The sequence below is a fragment of the Cydia amplana genome, chromosome 12 (assembly GCF_948474715.1).
Source record: "Cydia amplana chromosome 12, ilCydAmpl1.1, whole genome shotgun sequence".
NCBI lineage: Eukaryota > Metazoa > Arthropoda > Insecta > Lepidoptera > Tortricidae > Cydia > Cydia amplana.
The window spans coordinates 16604785-16618741 of NC_086080.1; the positions used below are offsets into that span (position 1 = coordinate 16604785).

At 38.9% G+C, this 13957-nt stretch overlaps 1 protein-coding gene across 1 annotated transcript in view; it reads left to right on the forward strand.

The window, feature by feature from the left end:
• The first annotated feature begins 1827 nt into the window (after positions 1–1827).
• Positions 1828–13957, forward strand: part of LOC134652762 (uncharacterized) — a 75549-nt gene continuing 63419 nt past the window's right edge. The window contains exon 1 of the mRNA XM_063507924.1: positions 1828–1934. The gene's annotated coding sequence lies outside the window, so the exon portion shown is untranslated. The remainder of the gene's footprint in view (positions 1935–13957) is intronic.

Here is a 13957-nt window from a genome sequence, read left to right on the forward strand (position 1 = left end):
GACGTCTATTTGGGGTCACTATCAGGACGTACCTTTTTGTTCACAAATACGACGTATCACTGACGTCTATTTGGGGTCACTATCAGGACGTACTATTTTAGTCACAAAGTTGACGTTTCACTTACGTGTATTTGGGGTCACTATCAGGACGTACCTTTTTGGTCACAAATACGACGTTTCACTGACGTCTATTTGGGGTCACTATCAGGACGTACCATTTTAGTCTAAAGTTGACGTTTCACTGACGTCTATTTGGGGTCACTGTCAGGATGTACATTTTTGGTCACAAACATGACGTTTCAGTGACGTCTATTTGGAGTCACTATCAGGACGTACCTTTCACATAATTCATTTATAGATTATGGTTATTTTTGTTGGCAATTAACTCTAAAATATTTGTAAAATTATTTGGAATAACATGTTTGTAATATTTTGCATTAAAATTCACAATTTAGCAAATGTAAAATTTTGTTGTTATAGAAAATTTATTACCAAATAAGTCAAGAGATGGCGCTTTGTTCCCAACGCGTCTGTTCTACAACGCGGTGTTAAGATTTTTCCGGGCTTATATATAAGGTTCGAGGAACCATAGGTCGTCAATTCAAAAGCATTAGTGAGTGTTGTACAGTGTACAGTAGTGTAAATAGTAAATGAAGTGGTAGTTTTATACAGTGTTATTTTTGAACCTCGTACATGGTCCTTCGAACCGGATAGTTGGCTATTCGGTCCTAGGATTCGACAGCAGAGCGCGTTACTCCAATTTCTTGGCTGCCCTAATACGTACGGCCCAGTAACGTCCCTATGAATCCAGTATATGACGTCACTCCAACGTCAGTGGCTGCCCTAATATGTACGGCCCAGTAACGTCCCTATGAAGTCAGTATATGACGTCAGTATTACGTCTGTAAACTGACGTCTTGAGGCTGTGACAAATTGACGTCATCTGCTGGGACCCCCCGACGTCAAGAAATGACGTCTCTTACGTCGAGCAGTACCGTAAACGGACGTCATAATGACGTATAAATGCTACCTGGGATCTATTTAGGGAGTACCTACCATCACGGTCCGCGATTATTATGTCATTTAGGGTCCTAGCTAAATTGGTTGTACAATAGGTACTTATGCTATGAAATGTCCAATTAAGCTAGAACCCTAAATGGTATATTACATAATATTATAGTAGGTACTTAAAATGTCGTTGATTTCGACATTTATTCAGTTATATTATCTAAATATATATACGTAGTTAAGTTATTTAATATGTAGGTCATATTACCTATTCATTATATCATTACACCGGTGTATAGGTACAGCATGTCCTATCAAACCCTTTTCCCTCAACTTTTAGTAAGGGACCAACCCAAAAATTGCGAAAAAAAAACAATGTTTCATAGATTTTGGCTGATCAGATGTCGTGGTTTTCTATACATACATACATGTAATACCTACTCAGCTAATATTGTAGTTTATGGGCTATGGGTAACTAGACATGCTTTTATAACTACATTACAAACGACAACATTAAATAAATCATTCTTAATATTAAATTTTAATAAACCAACGTCAAAATTAATAATCGTAATAGCAAAAATTCAAGCAACATTACGCTATGACAAACGAACAACGAAAATCAAAATAAGCAAGCCCAATGAACTCAAATCCATTGTACCGCAACACAACAAATAATGCCACTATACTTAACCACAATGTTAAAAGTGTATGACAATAGGTCTACGTAAACGTTTCCGCTAATGTGGACCTGCCTTTGAACAGTTGAACGGTGAACACTCTGGTTTCCCGCGCTTGGCTGTTCGGTTCGGCCAATGCTGCGTATTAAAAAGTTAACGCGAGAAAATTCGTTTGGAAATTAAAATGAAATAATTGTGTTTTTTTGTTGTGGTTGTGTTGTAGTGTTAATTTAGCTAAAGTTGAAGGTAAGTTTGTGTTATTTGATCTTCGTAAACAATAATAGTTATTTGTTTTACTTGGGGACATCGTTGCTGTTTAATAACTCGTGCTAATATTGATATGATACCTACCCGAGCAAGCGAAGGAGTATAAAATTGAACCACGAGCAAAGCGAGTGGTTCGAATAATGGAATCTTGAACGTTGCGCGGTTTTTAAGCACTAGGGTTAAGCAATTTTGCTACCGAGTGAACAACAACATTTTTCACTAGGTACACCAACGCGAGGAAAATAGGCACTAAGTAACCGTAAAGTAAATATATGACATTACAAAATCAAATACAAATGAAAATTAATCTAGACTTCATCACTTAAAAAAGTAAATTCCACCAGCCAACATACTAGGTACTACCACCTAAACTCCCCATATTATAAATAACGATACTTTTACCTAAATGAAGTATAATTGAAAGTCTCGGACGCGTTCAAGCGCTAAAATACCTCGACTGAAAAAAGTGCCTTTCATCCCTTGGTTAACAATCTAGTATTATTAAATAATAAATAATAAGATGCTTTTTAATTATGCGAGCTAGAACTACGAAACTAGTAAGTACCAGAGGGAGTATAGGTTACTACGCGTAAGTTTGCTTTATCATTAAAACTTAAACAATACCTATAGAAAGGTAGTCTTTACGGGAAGTAAATTAAAGTTAGCGATAGTTTTAAAGTGGCATACGATACGACGATCAGTACGGTTACCATCAGTTTGTCACTGACATAAACGCCGTCGAGAACGTAATTTACTTTCTATACATCTCGCTCGCACTCGCATATTAGTGCAAACGGGATGTATAGAAAGTAAATTACGTTCTCGACGGCGTTTATGTCAGTGACAAACTGATCCGATGGTAACCGTACAGATATCGGCAAAGATCGTTGAAGGTATACTTTATACTTAATATTTATTTAAACTTTATTGCACAAAATATAATATACAGCAATGTACAAATGGCGGACTTAATGCCAAATAGCATTCTCTACCAGTCAACCATAGGGCCAGACAGAGATACCTACCTATAATTGGTTTAGAGAGAGAAATATATTGAGCGAATAAAAAAAAAGCAGCAATAATCTGTTATAGGTAAATTTGATTTTTCTTCTTCAACACTTGTCAATAAATCTGTTCTATCCAATAAGCACTTTTTTCCATCCGTCCGTTGGCGCGTTGGGTGGACGATATTCGAAAGATTGCGGGTCACTTCTGGAAGAGAGGCCTACCTATGCTCATTGCTCAGCAGTGGGCGATAAAAGTCTGATATGATGATGTTTTTTTAACCCTCGACGCAAAGGAGTGTTATATGACGCTCGAAAGGACGTAAATATTTTTTCAAGTTCATTTTTTAAACCTTATTCCACAGAAAGTAAGTTATAATTTGTAATGTGACCCTGATTGCATAGCGTCGACCACTTCGACTACCTCAAGTCATCCAGTAGAGATACTAGTAGGTATACATATAGGTACATAAAAATCGCATTAGTGTCATCTTAGTCATAGCTTATAGGTTATCTCCAGACAGTCAGGCGCTTTACCGCGGCGGTATCATACACGCGGCGGCGGTATCGGCTTTACACCTGCTCATACATGTAAGCGTCATTTACTCGTCTAATAGGAGACTAAGCATATTACCTATTTTGCAGGGTTCCGTAGTCGACTAATTGTAAGGAACTCTACACTGAACATAGTCCGAGACGTTCTTGGCCGTAAACAACATTGTATAAACAAGTACCTAACGGGGTATTGCCCTATAAAATCTATACAAATATGTATTTTTTTTGCAAATAATTTAAGAAGCAAACAGGCTTTTTTCTTTGACCACTGGGCAAAAAAGAGACGTTTATTTGTTAGGTGCAACTCGTTTAGGGTTGCCATAAGTGTAATAGGGACGTCGACCGGGACAATTGGTGCAAATATTCTTCCGGTGAGTGCTGCGTGAGCATTAACGGGGACAATTTGCTTAATGCCGGGGACACCGGGACACAAAGCTTTAAACGGGAACATGTCCCGGTGTAAGGGGACGTATGGCAACCCTAAACAAGTTGCAAGAGGCGCTTTAGCTATACATATTATTATTCGCAGTTGAGACTTTGGGTCCCGTCAGCCGTAATGAAACAGTTCATGGGAGCCCAGTCGGCGCGGCTGGTTGACACCACAGGGGACCCCAAGGCTGGCGAGTACCTCTCAACGTATTTCCCTTGCGATACAGAGAGGTAACGCCGCCAGTGTCAATGGGGTCCATGCTGCACTCCGACTTGTTAGTGTAAGGCCTGTGTGGACGTTCGAAGCGTTCGGCGGGGCTTGCAGCGTGGCGTCGGGGTCAGGAGTATGAGGAGTAATTTGAGCAGCGTGCACTAAGGCCGCTCCCTATACGTTTGCATTTGTTAACATGCACGCCGCACGCCCCAACTCGAGCGTTCACTCAGGCCTTACACTTAGAAGGGGTATTCTCTTTATAATTGGCCAGGTTTTTTGTAGGTAACTATGAAATATATTTTATAGTTTGTGTAGTTATTTTATTTCTAGATTTAATTCAAGTTTGAAATATAGTTCTCAATAAAGTTATATTTTAAGTATAATAAAACTAACAACAAGGCATCAACGGACCATCATTCAGTCTCCACATTCAACAGATCCGTAGCTACGTATCGTTTCGCTTTCATGCAATTATTTATTTTTTGTGAGTAAATTAGTCGTCAGCGTCACAGCCGAGCGGCCTTCCGCCATGACAATGGACTTTAGTAAATGACATGTCATTTCTGCGGCTAACGCGATTGGGCAGTCAAGGGCGTCTGCGAATAGTGTCAAAATTATGGGAACACTAGGTAAAGGTTGGGTTAGTAGCACTGTAGAGTTTGCGGAAAGAGAAGAGTCGTGGAATGTATGGGCCACAATACATTCCACGACTCTTCTCTTTCCGCACAGACTCTAATAGAGAGTGGTTCAGCAACAATGGAGTTAGACCAAGATAAGTCTGCAACAATTTTGATAGCACACGCAGTGCAAATGTTATTTGGGTCAAAAAGAATACTGTGTTCACGTCTTTCCTGTAGACATACACAAGAGTTAAGGGCTATAAAGGTTAATATTCGTATTTAATCCTTATCCACGTAAAAAGGTTCTCCTTTTATTTAGAGAACTATGATAAAATCATTACTTACATGCCCACACGCTGTTAACTATTGCCCACAGGAGAGAAAAATGTACAGTTCGCGCGAACACACTAGTTTTCTCTCCTGTGGGCAATAGTCTACAGGAAAGACCCATTTATACATAATTTCATAGAAATTTGATGTTTAAAGTAACTTGCACCGCGTGTGCTATCAAAATCATTGCAGACTTGTCTTGGTCTGACTTTAGATACATTGTGAAATATAAACATGACAATGTCAGAACCATTTTAAATTTCCTGCATTCCCATTTGACCGTGACATCCCCACGTGACGGCTGCCATACATGAGATAATGAATGCATATCTATTCCCATCTGTGCCCGGAGGGGACAAATGGAAATACACCTTAAAATAATTATTATCTTATCCCCGCCCCACGTGACCGCCACATAAGATGATGAATGCATCTATTTTCTATTCCCATCTGTGCCCGGCGGGGACAAATGGAAATACACCTTGAAATAATTATTAAGTATCTTCATGCAAATTTTACATGTGTGTCTTAATTCTCTCCCTAAATTGTGGGACCTATGCTCGTGGGTAACTTTATGTATTTCCCTCTCATGGTGACATTGGATGTAATTATTGACCTTGAATGTACTGTAACCCTCTTTTTGTTAAGGTTAATCAAGGTTAACAGTTTTTCAGATACGTTTACTAACAATTAGTGGTTCTGGTTTAAAAAATAAATCTTTCACTTTAACTTAAGTATTTGACGATGGATAAAACTATTTCGCTAAATGCTTACACATTATTAATTTAATTTCATTATTATTATTGCTATTGAGTGTAGTTATTTTGAAACTAAGGAACTAATCAAAATATTTATGACATCTATTTCAGTAGTTATTTACGTAAACTTGTTAGAGCTTCCATGACCGTTGTAAATACAATAAAGTACGATTAATAAATACAGTCAAAACAATAATTTTAAGTGCTTTACAAACTAAAAACCATATTTACTGTTTAACAACTAAGCTTTGCTCCTGTTTCCAGTATCCAGACCAGCCTAAACCTAATCTAAGTTAACGCCGAAAACAAATTATGAAAAGTTTTAATCACACAATAAAAGTTGTGTAAACGGCGAGCAGCCACCACGGCTCTGATAAGAGAGTTCTGTTTAACATTAGTTTCGTAATGGATAAGTGGTTTTTGGTGTTTTGTAACGGTTTGGGGGTTTATTTTGTTTAGGTGATTGTCGTGCATGTAGGTAGGTACACGTGCATTTCAGGTCAACGCGGCGCGGCGGCGCCGGCGTGTAGCTGTTTTTTTCATTTAGGTATTACCTACTAAAAACTGCAATTATTGATCGGATTTCTATTGCAAAAGTGAGCAAGGCTTTCCAGAGAAGATGTTTTAATGGTAGGCACATGTTCTACTCTACCGAACTCGTCATTGTAAGAGCTTAGATCGCTTGGTTCTGATGCTCAGTGCCGGCCCGAGCCCTTGATCAGGGTAGAGCGAAATCGGGTTTTGGCGCCCTTCGTTGAAGTACGTTGAAGAACACTCGCGTCTTTTACATTTTTTTTTCTCATATGCCATTTTGGCGCCCCCCTTGCCATCCGGCGCCTAGAGCGGCCGCTCCACTCGCTCTACCCTAGATCCGGCCCTGCTGATGCTGGACCTGATTCTACCTCTTCCTCATCAATAACCGGGTCGTGCCGCGCCGCGCCGAGAGCGGCGCGTATGAATGGCAGTGCGGCGCGGCGGCGCGCTCGTCTAGTACACGGTAGATGGACACTTTAGCATATTATTGGCTTTTGCGAAGAGCATGGTGAACTGAACTTATATTTCGTACTATCTATATTTGACAGCGATAGTCCTATCGTAAAAATTCAGTAGGTAAATTCAGTAAGTACCTATAGGTGAATACTGCTTAGGAGCCCGATTCAGTTTAACAATTTTGTTACGGTTTTGAATTAGTTTTGACACGACCTTGACAATCGTCTTAGTGATAGGGGTTTCTCCATAGCTTCTCTATAACTCATTGCATGTTCCATCTTCAATGTCGTAGAATAAGATCAAAACCGTTACAATTGTTAAATCTGAATCGTGCTCCAGTTCTTAACCACTTTAAGCCGCCTAGAAACTTGAGACCTATAATATTAATCCTAACCGTTAACTGTGACGCATTAACCTAGTTCTTAGCATAATAACACCACGATGAGTAATAACCTTATAATCATAAATATCTTAATCTAACTAAGCAACAAACTCCTCTTTCAATAAACTGAGTCATTGAGACGATCTTATGGAAGGTCACTCACAAAACAGTATATTCGTCAGTTACAGCCCAGTATAACCTGACCCAATGGCTTGTATAGTCGCCATTATATATATCGGAGCGGCCAAAGTGTTCACAATATCTGAACAAGCACTCTTAAACTCTTAACGCCTTGATAATAGATACGTGTTCAGATATTTATGAGCACCTTGGCCGCTCCGATATATCTGATGGCGATTGGCGACTGTACAGTCGAGTTCACAAACTTCTTTACTAGCCAACATACAAAATATATTTACTCGCCTCTAAGCCGCTGACAATAAGGCTTTGTAGATTACGTAGATATATTTTTGGAACGCTGGCTTGTGAAGATATTTGTGAACTCGACCGTACGAACCACACAAATCAACATAAAACTATACATATCAATATAATATTTTTAAACTACGAATGCTACTATAGTGTAATGGAGCATCACTATGTTCCGAAATCACCGGTGTGAATAAATTTGTGTTTTTTCAGCAAATGGCCGTGCATTTTCGTGAAAACGGCAGCTTATTGTAATGGCCGCCGTGTTTGTCATTTTGTTTATTTATGTCGATGTACTCGTGCGAATAATAATTGCGCTTCACGTTATCCAAATGGGTCAAAAACTTTTTTTAGTATGAGTTATGTTTATGCGTCTTTCCTGTGGACATCTTAAAATATATGATATTTAGAGACAAATTTTCTTGCCGGTTCCTTCTCAGTACAGTGCAACTTTTTACTTCTAAAAACTTGATAGCATGATGCGAGGTCGTATCGAAGCGAGATAAAATTATGAAAACATAATCGGCGTTCGGTATCAATATCAACATTTAGTCCAACACTTTAACCAGGTGTGGCTCACTCCGCGATTTCGTCACGTCGCTACAAGTACATGCGGCCCACACCAATTTTGATGTGTAGGCACCGCTACGGAACGAATAAGGGCCCATTTCTCAAAAGCTTGTAACTTCTAATACAGGCGGAAGTCACTTTTTGACAGCTTTTGTTAGAAAGGGACTTCCAACAACTTATTACAAGTTACAAGCTTTTGATAAACGGGCCCCTGCTCGCGCTTGCGCCACCTAGCGGTCATATCTGACGTAATACACGCGTTTTGTTAGAGAGTGAACCTTCTATACCCTATACCTAGTACTATTATTTACTCTGTGCTTTTACATACCTAATGCGTATAAATATGTCTACTCCACCCAGGCTCCCTACACGAACAACAGCTCTACTCTGAATGGCATAATTTTTCTCCGTCCGGACATGTTTGTGCTCTCACAATAAACGCGTTAGTGCCAGACATGTCGCAGGAACGTTGCTTACAGGAAACTTTATTGGTTATGGTTGTTTTATTCAGTGCAGTGCATTCAGGTATGAATTCCGCTATATAAATATCTGGGTAGATAGGTGAAATTAATAGGCCAATACATTTTTCCAAGGAACTGCAGTTTGTTTTTCAAACCCGGACCCGCTAGCTTTGTAGGCAAAGTCTTTGCTAAATTAATTTTTAACTTTTTTAGCTTATAATAAATTTAAATGTTGAAAAATTGCTAGGGTCGCGTAGGCCCATATGGTGGAAAGATTAGCTGGCTATGGATGAGGTCTTGGCGGCTCAGTTGGCAGAGCCATCAAGCTGACAGAGAGGCAGAGAGGTGGAGGTGGAGCAGGGGCGGATTAAGCTGGTGCGGGGCCCGTAGCACATTCGTCCGCGGGGCCCCCTGATGGTTTCATTTAGTTTCTTAGGTTAAGAGGATAAAAAAAAAACAAAGTTGTTAGCCATTCACTTTTCGTGATTTTATATATTTGCAAATTGATGTATTATGGGGTCTGTGTCAATTTGTTCAAGGAGATCATGTTCTATGTTCATCAAAGACATATGATTCAGACGTTCTTACCCCATTGTGTTCCTCAATTCGTTTTTAGGGTTTCTTAGGCACCTAGAAACCCTTATAGTTTCGCCATGTCCGTCTGTCTGTCCGCGGCTTTGCTAGTGATCGTTAGTGCTAGAAAGCTGTAATTTGGCATGGATACATAAATCATGTACGAGGGCTGTTTGATAAGTACCCGTTTTCCAAATGTATTAATATCACGGGCCGAAAATATGTATACAAACGTTTTAAGCCATTTTTCAGAGGTGGGAAAATTTAAAAAAAAAACAGCATTCTTTTGTTTTTTTCTCATTTGACAGCGATTCAGTGAAAGCGTGAACTTAAAATTGTGAAAATGGAGAAAGAGCAGTATCGGTCTGTAATTAGATTCTTGTTTTTGGAAGGAAAAACATGTGATGAAATAAAAGTAAGAATGCAAGCGGTTTACCATGAATGTGCTCCTTCTATGACAACCGAACCGTCAGATACTGGTTTAACGAGTTTAAGCGGGGGAGAACAACCGTCTTTGATGAGGATCGCCCAGGCCGCCCAATTGAGGTGACTACAGACGATATGGTTAAGAAAATTGAAAATATCGTTTTAGCCGACCGCCGAATTGAACTTCGAGAAATCGTTGATGCTGTAAATGTTCCAATCGAGCGGGTACAAAACATATTAGAAGAAAAATTGGGTATGAAGACAGTATCGGCGAGGTGGGTGCCGCGTTTACTCACGGAGGAGCAAAAACGGAACCGACTGACTACTTCGGAGCAGTGTTTGGCCGTGTTCAAACGTAACCCGAAGGAGTTTCTGCGTCGTTTCGTGACCGTAGACGAAACGTGGGTCACCACTACCCCCCGGAAATGAAAGGGCAGTCGAAGCAGTGGATTTTACCGGGTGAACCTGCGCGAAAGATAGCAAAAATCGTTCCATCGGCTGGAAAGGTCATGGCGACCGTTTTTTGGGATTCGCAGGGTATTATACATATTGAGTTCTTAGAAAAGGGGAAAACGATAACGGGGCAGTACTATGCCAATTTATTGGATGAATTTGACGCTGGGTTGAAGGACAAACGACCCCATTTAAAAAATAAAAAAGTACTGTCTCATCACGACAACGCACCAGCTCATTCGTCTAGAGTTGTGATGGCTAAATTAACACAATTACGCTACGCCCTATTGCCTTACCCCCCGTATTCTCCAGATTTGACCCCATGCGATTTATTTTTGTTTCCCAACCTGAAAAAATGGCTCGGTGGTAAGCGATTTGGATCAAATGACGAAGTCATTGCCGCCACAGAGGCCTATTTTAATGACTTTCCGAAATCATACTTTTTGGATGGTTTATTGAAGCTTGAATATAGGTGGAACAAGTGTATAGAGTTAAAAGGAGACTATGAAGAAAAATAAATGCATATAAACAAAAACAACTGATTATTTTTTTCATAAACGGGTACTTATCAAACAGCCCTCGTATGGCGACAGAACGGTAAAATGAAAACTAAAAAAAAAATTCGGTGCTTCCATAAAAAAATGTTTTTTTTTTTGCTTAGATCCAATAGTGTGGGATAGGTCTTTCAATACGAATACGGGTAATACAGGTATCCAAAAACCATATTTTAATAAAGATGTGTGCATAGGCGAGAGCGCGCAGTTTAAAAATGCTTTACTTACATCTACCATAACTTTACACTTGCTCTAGAATGCACATAATCGAACAATCGGCCCACGGTCACCTGCGCATGGGCATAATGCGCTTCCGCCGGAAACGGATCGCCGCCATATTGGATTGATTGTGCGCGCAGACCGTGGATAATTGGTATACGACAAATCATGTGTGTTTACATACATGAGAGTTTTCCGTACAGATTCTGTTATTTGTACGACTCTGAAACTGCAAAACTTAATACGTGAAACACAAAACGTATTTTAAGTAGAAAAACATGCGACATGTTTCACTCCGTAAAGAGTTGTGCTTTGATTTGACTGAATGGATGAGTTTTCCAAGAGATTTAGGTCTATTGTAAAATGAAGCAGAATATCTCTAAACTGAGCAGTATTCGAACTTCTGTTTAACGTTTATTCTTTACTAGCTGAGGTACCCGGCTTCGCTCAGAGAGTTGACATGTGATTGTGTGGTAGTTGTAAAAAAATCAAATGGCCCCCAACTAGGGTTTGAGATCCGGATATCCGGATATCCGAAATATCCAGATATCCGTCAAATCTAAGATCCGGATCCAGCGTCTCATAGGATCCGGATATTTTGGATCTCACGGATCCGTTAAATATTGCATTGGTCGCGTTATTGGTACGCGATAACGTCATAAAATAAATACAAATATTGCTTAAACTAAACAGAGTAACAGTAACAGTCTTAAAATTAGCTACCTGCATGCCTCCTGACTGGAATAAGGGTAATTATTTGTATGTTTTAAAGTAAATGTTGTTGTGTTATCGTGACTTTTTTGTGTTATCGTGTCGGTTCCCAGTCTTCTGTTAACATAAATAACATGTGCTTGATGTGCTGCTAACCGAGTAAGTAATATTGATATTTTTTTCTCTTTATTAAGAAGCTGTAGCCCAAATTTCTTTATTTCGCGAACTTTTGTAGTAATTTTACATTATTTTGCAGTAATTAACTGGATTTACATAAGTTTTATACATACCTGTAATGGAAGATTGTTGTAATGGGGACTGAATAAATCAGTTAGATACTTTTTCTAAGCCATTTTTCTCAATCTAACGACTGAAGGTATAGCTATTTTACCAAGGTAAAGTAAGCACGTTTTTAATAGTATAATTATACCACATCACACAGGTATAAAATAATAAAAGTACATAAATGTAACTTTTTCTCCATTTTCTATGTTGTGAGCTTATAATGGTAAATTTAAGAAAAAACGCCGAAGTTAAAGCGGTGTTTTTAGGCACCTTTAGAATTAATTCTTCTGAGCAGATATATAGAAATAAATTTGCTTTAATTATTTCATTTTTGGCGTTTTCGGTTACAAATCGACTACGCGGCCTCCTAAAAGAAAAATGCATAATATTATTAATAGGAATACCTAATTAAGACTACACTGAATATATTATTATACTTATTTATATCATTTTGAGATAATAATAATTATAATTAACTAAAATATGAACATTTTACATTTTACTAGCTGTTCGTTGTATGTAAGTTGTAAATTTCGTCACCTTTCTTTATACAGATCCGTATTATCCGAATTATCCGGATATCCGGATCCGTCAAATTGTAATATCCGAAATATCCGGATCCGAAAAATTGACGGATCTTGCAAACCCTACCCCCAACATTCCAGCGTATTCCACAACATTCGAGTTCCACAATGATCTGGGATCCTGGATTCTACGTTATATCCGTATATTTGAAAACATTTCTCGAACATTCGAACCAGCACGACGGATCTTGCTTTATACACGCCTACCAATGGTAGCTCCGCTCCGACCCTACAAAAAAGGCTTCGAATGCTCCAAAATATTCCAGAACATTCGAAAGTGTTCTGGAATGTTCTAGGATGTTCTCGAATATTTGAAAACATTCCAGAATGTTCTGAAATGCTGTGGAATGCTCTCGAATCCTCCCGAATGTTCTGGACTATTCTAGAAATGTCTAGCGTCCGAGACCCGAGACACCACACCAGGTACACATTTTTGTAATATATATTTCACGATCTATTCTGAACTTTCGACTATTAAGTTAAGGTTCAATATTCAATAACAATACGACTGCTTCTGAGTCTGGGTCTGGGCGAAACTTTCAGCCCTTATATCTTCAAAAGCACACGTTTCAGGTAAAAACGGGAAACTTCTTCATGGACGGGAGATAGAGGGCTACCACACCATATAACTTCCTCGAACGTATCGGGACTCATTTCTGAGTTTTAGCGGCACGCACATTGTACACTTTCTTTTCGAACGAGCGAGCGAAGCGAAGCGAAGTTCTTACATTCGACTTTGAACACGCGGCTGGCTAGCGGCACGTCTCGGCATTTCGATGTTTTTAAGCTGAACTGTCAGAAGATAGTTTGATACTCAATAACTTAAGTAAATTTGTTCTAATTTAAATGAAATTGGGTAAACGTGTAGTCGAGGGCATTATATTTTAGTCATTAAATTATGAGCAGGCCCGATCAAGAGGTTATTGAGCTAGAAGAGCTTAGAAGGCCAAAAAGCTGTTTGTGAGGGGTCTTGCTATTCTGGTCAATTTTTTGCAAGAAACATGGTCGAGTTTAGTATCAAATGAAAGTGCTCGACTTACACTTTTATAATATCGTTTTTAAATTTACCATTTTGAAATAATTAGCAAGATAAAAATAAAATAGAATAAACATAATATATGTATAGCTGGTCAACCAAATCTTGTCAGTAAAAAAAGGCGCGAAATTCAAATTTTCTATGGGACGATATCCCTTCGCGCCTACATTTTTCAAATTTGCCGCCTTTTTCTACTGACAAGATCTGCTTGACCATCTATATGTGACATTTGACAAGAAATATTTCGGCTTAGCACAGATACAGTTTATTTTAATCTCTATGGTGGTGACTTAAATCCAGGGGAGGGACAGCCGTATACGAAGCCCTTTATTCGAAAAAATAGCGCCATCTATATTACTTAACGCTAAACTTGTAAATGGCGCTTCAAAATTGATGCAAAAAAGCAAATCTTGTCAGTA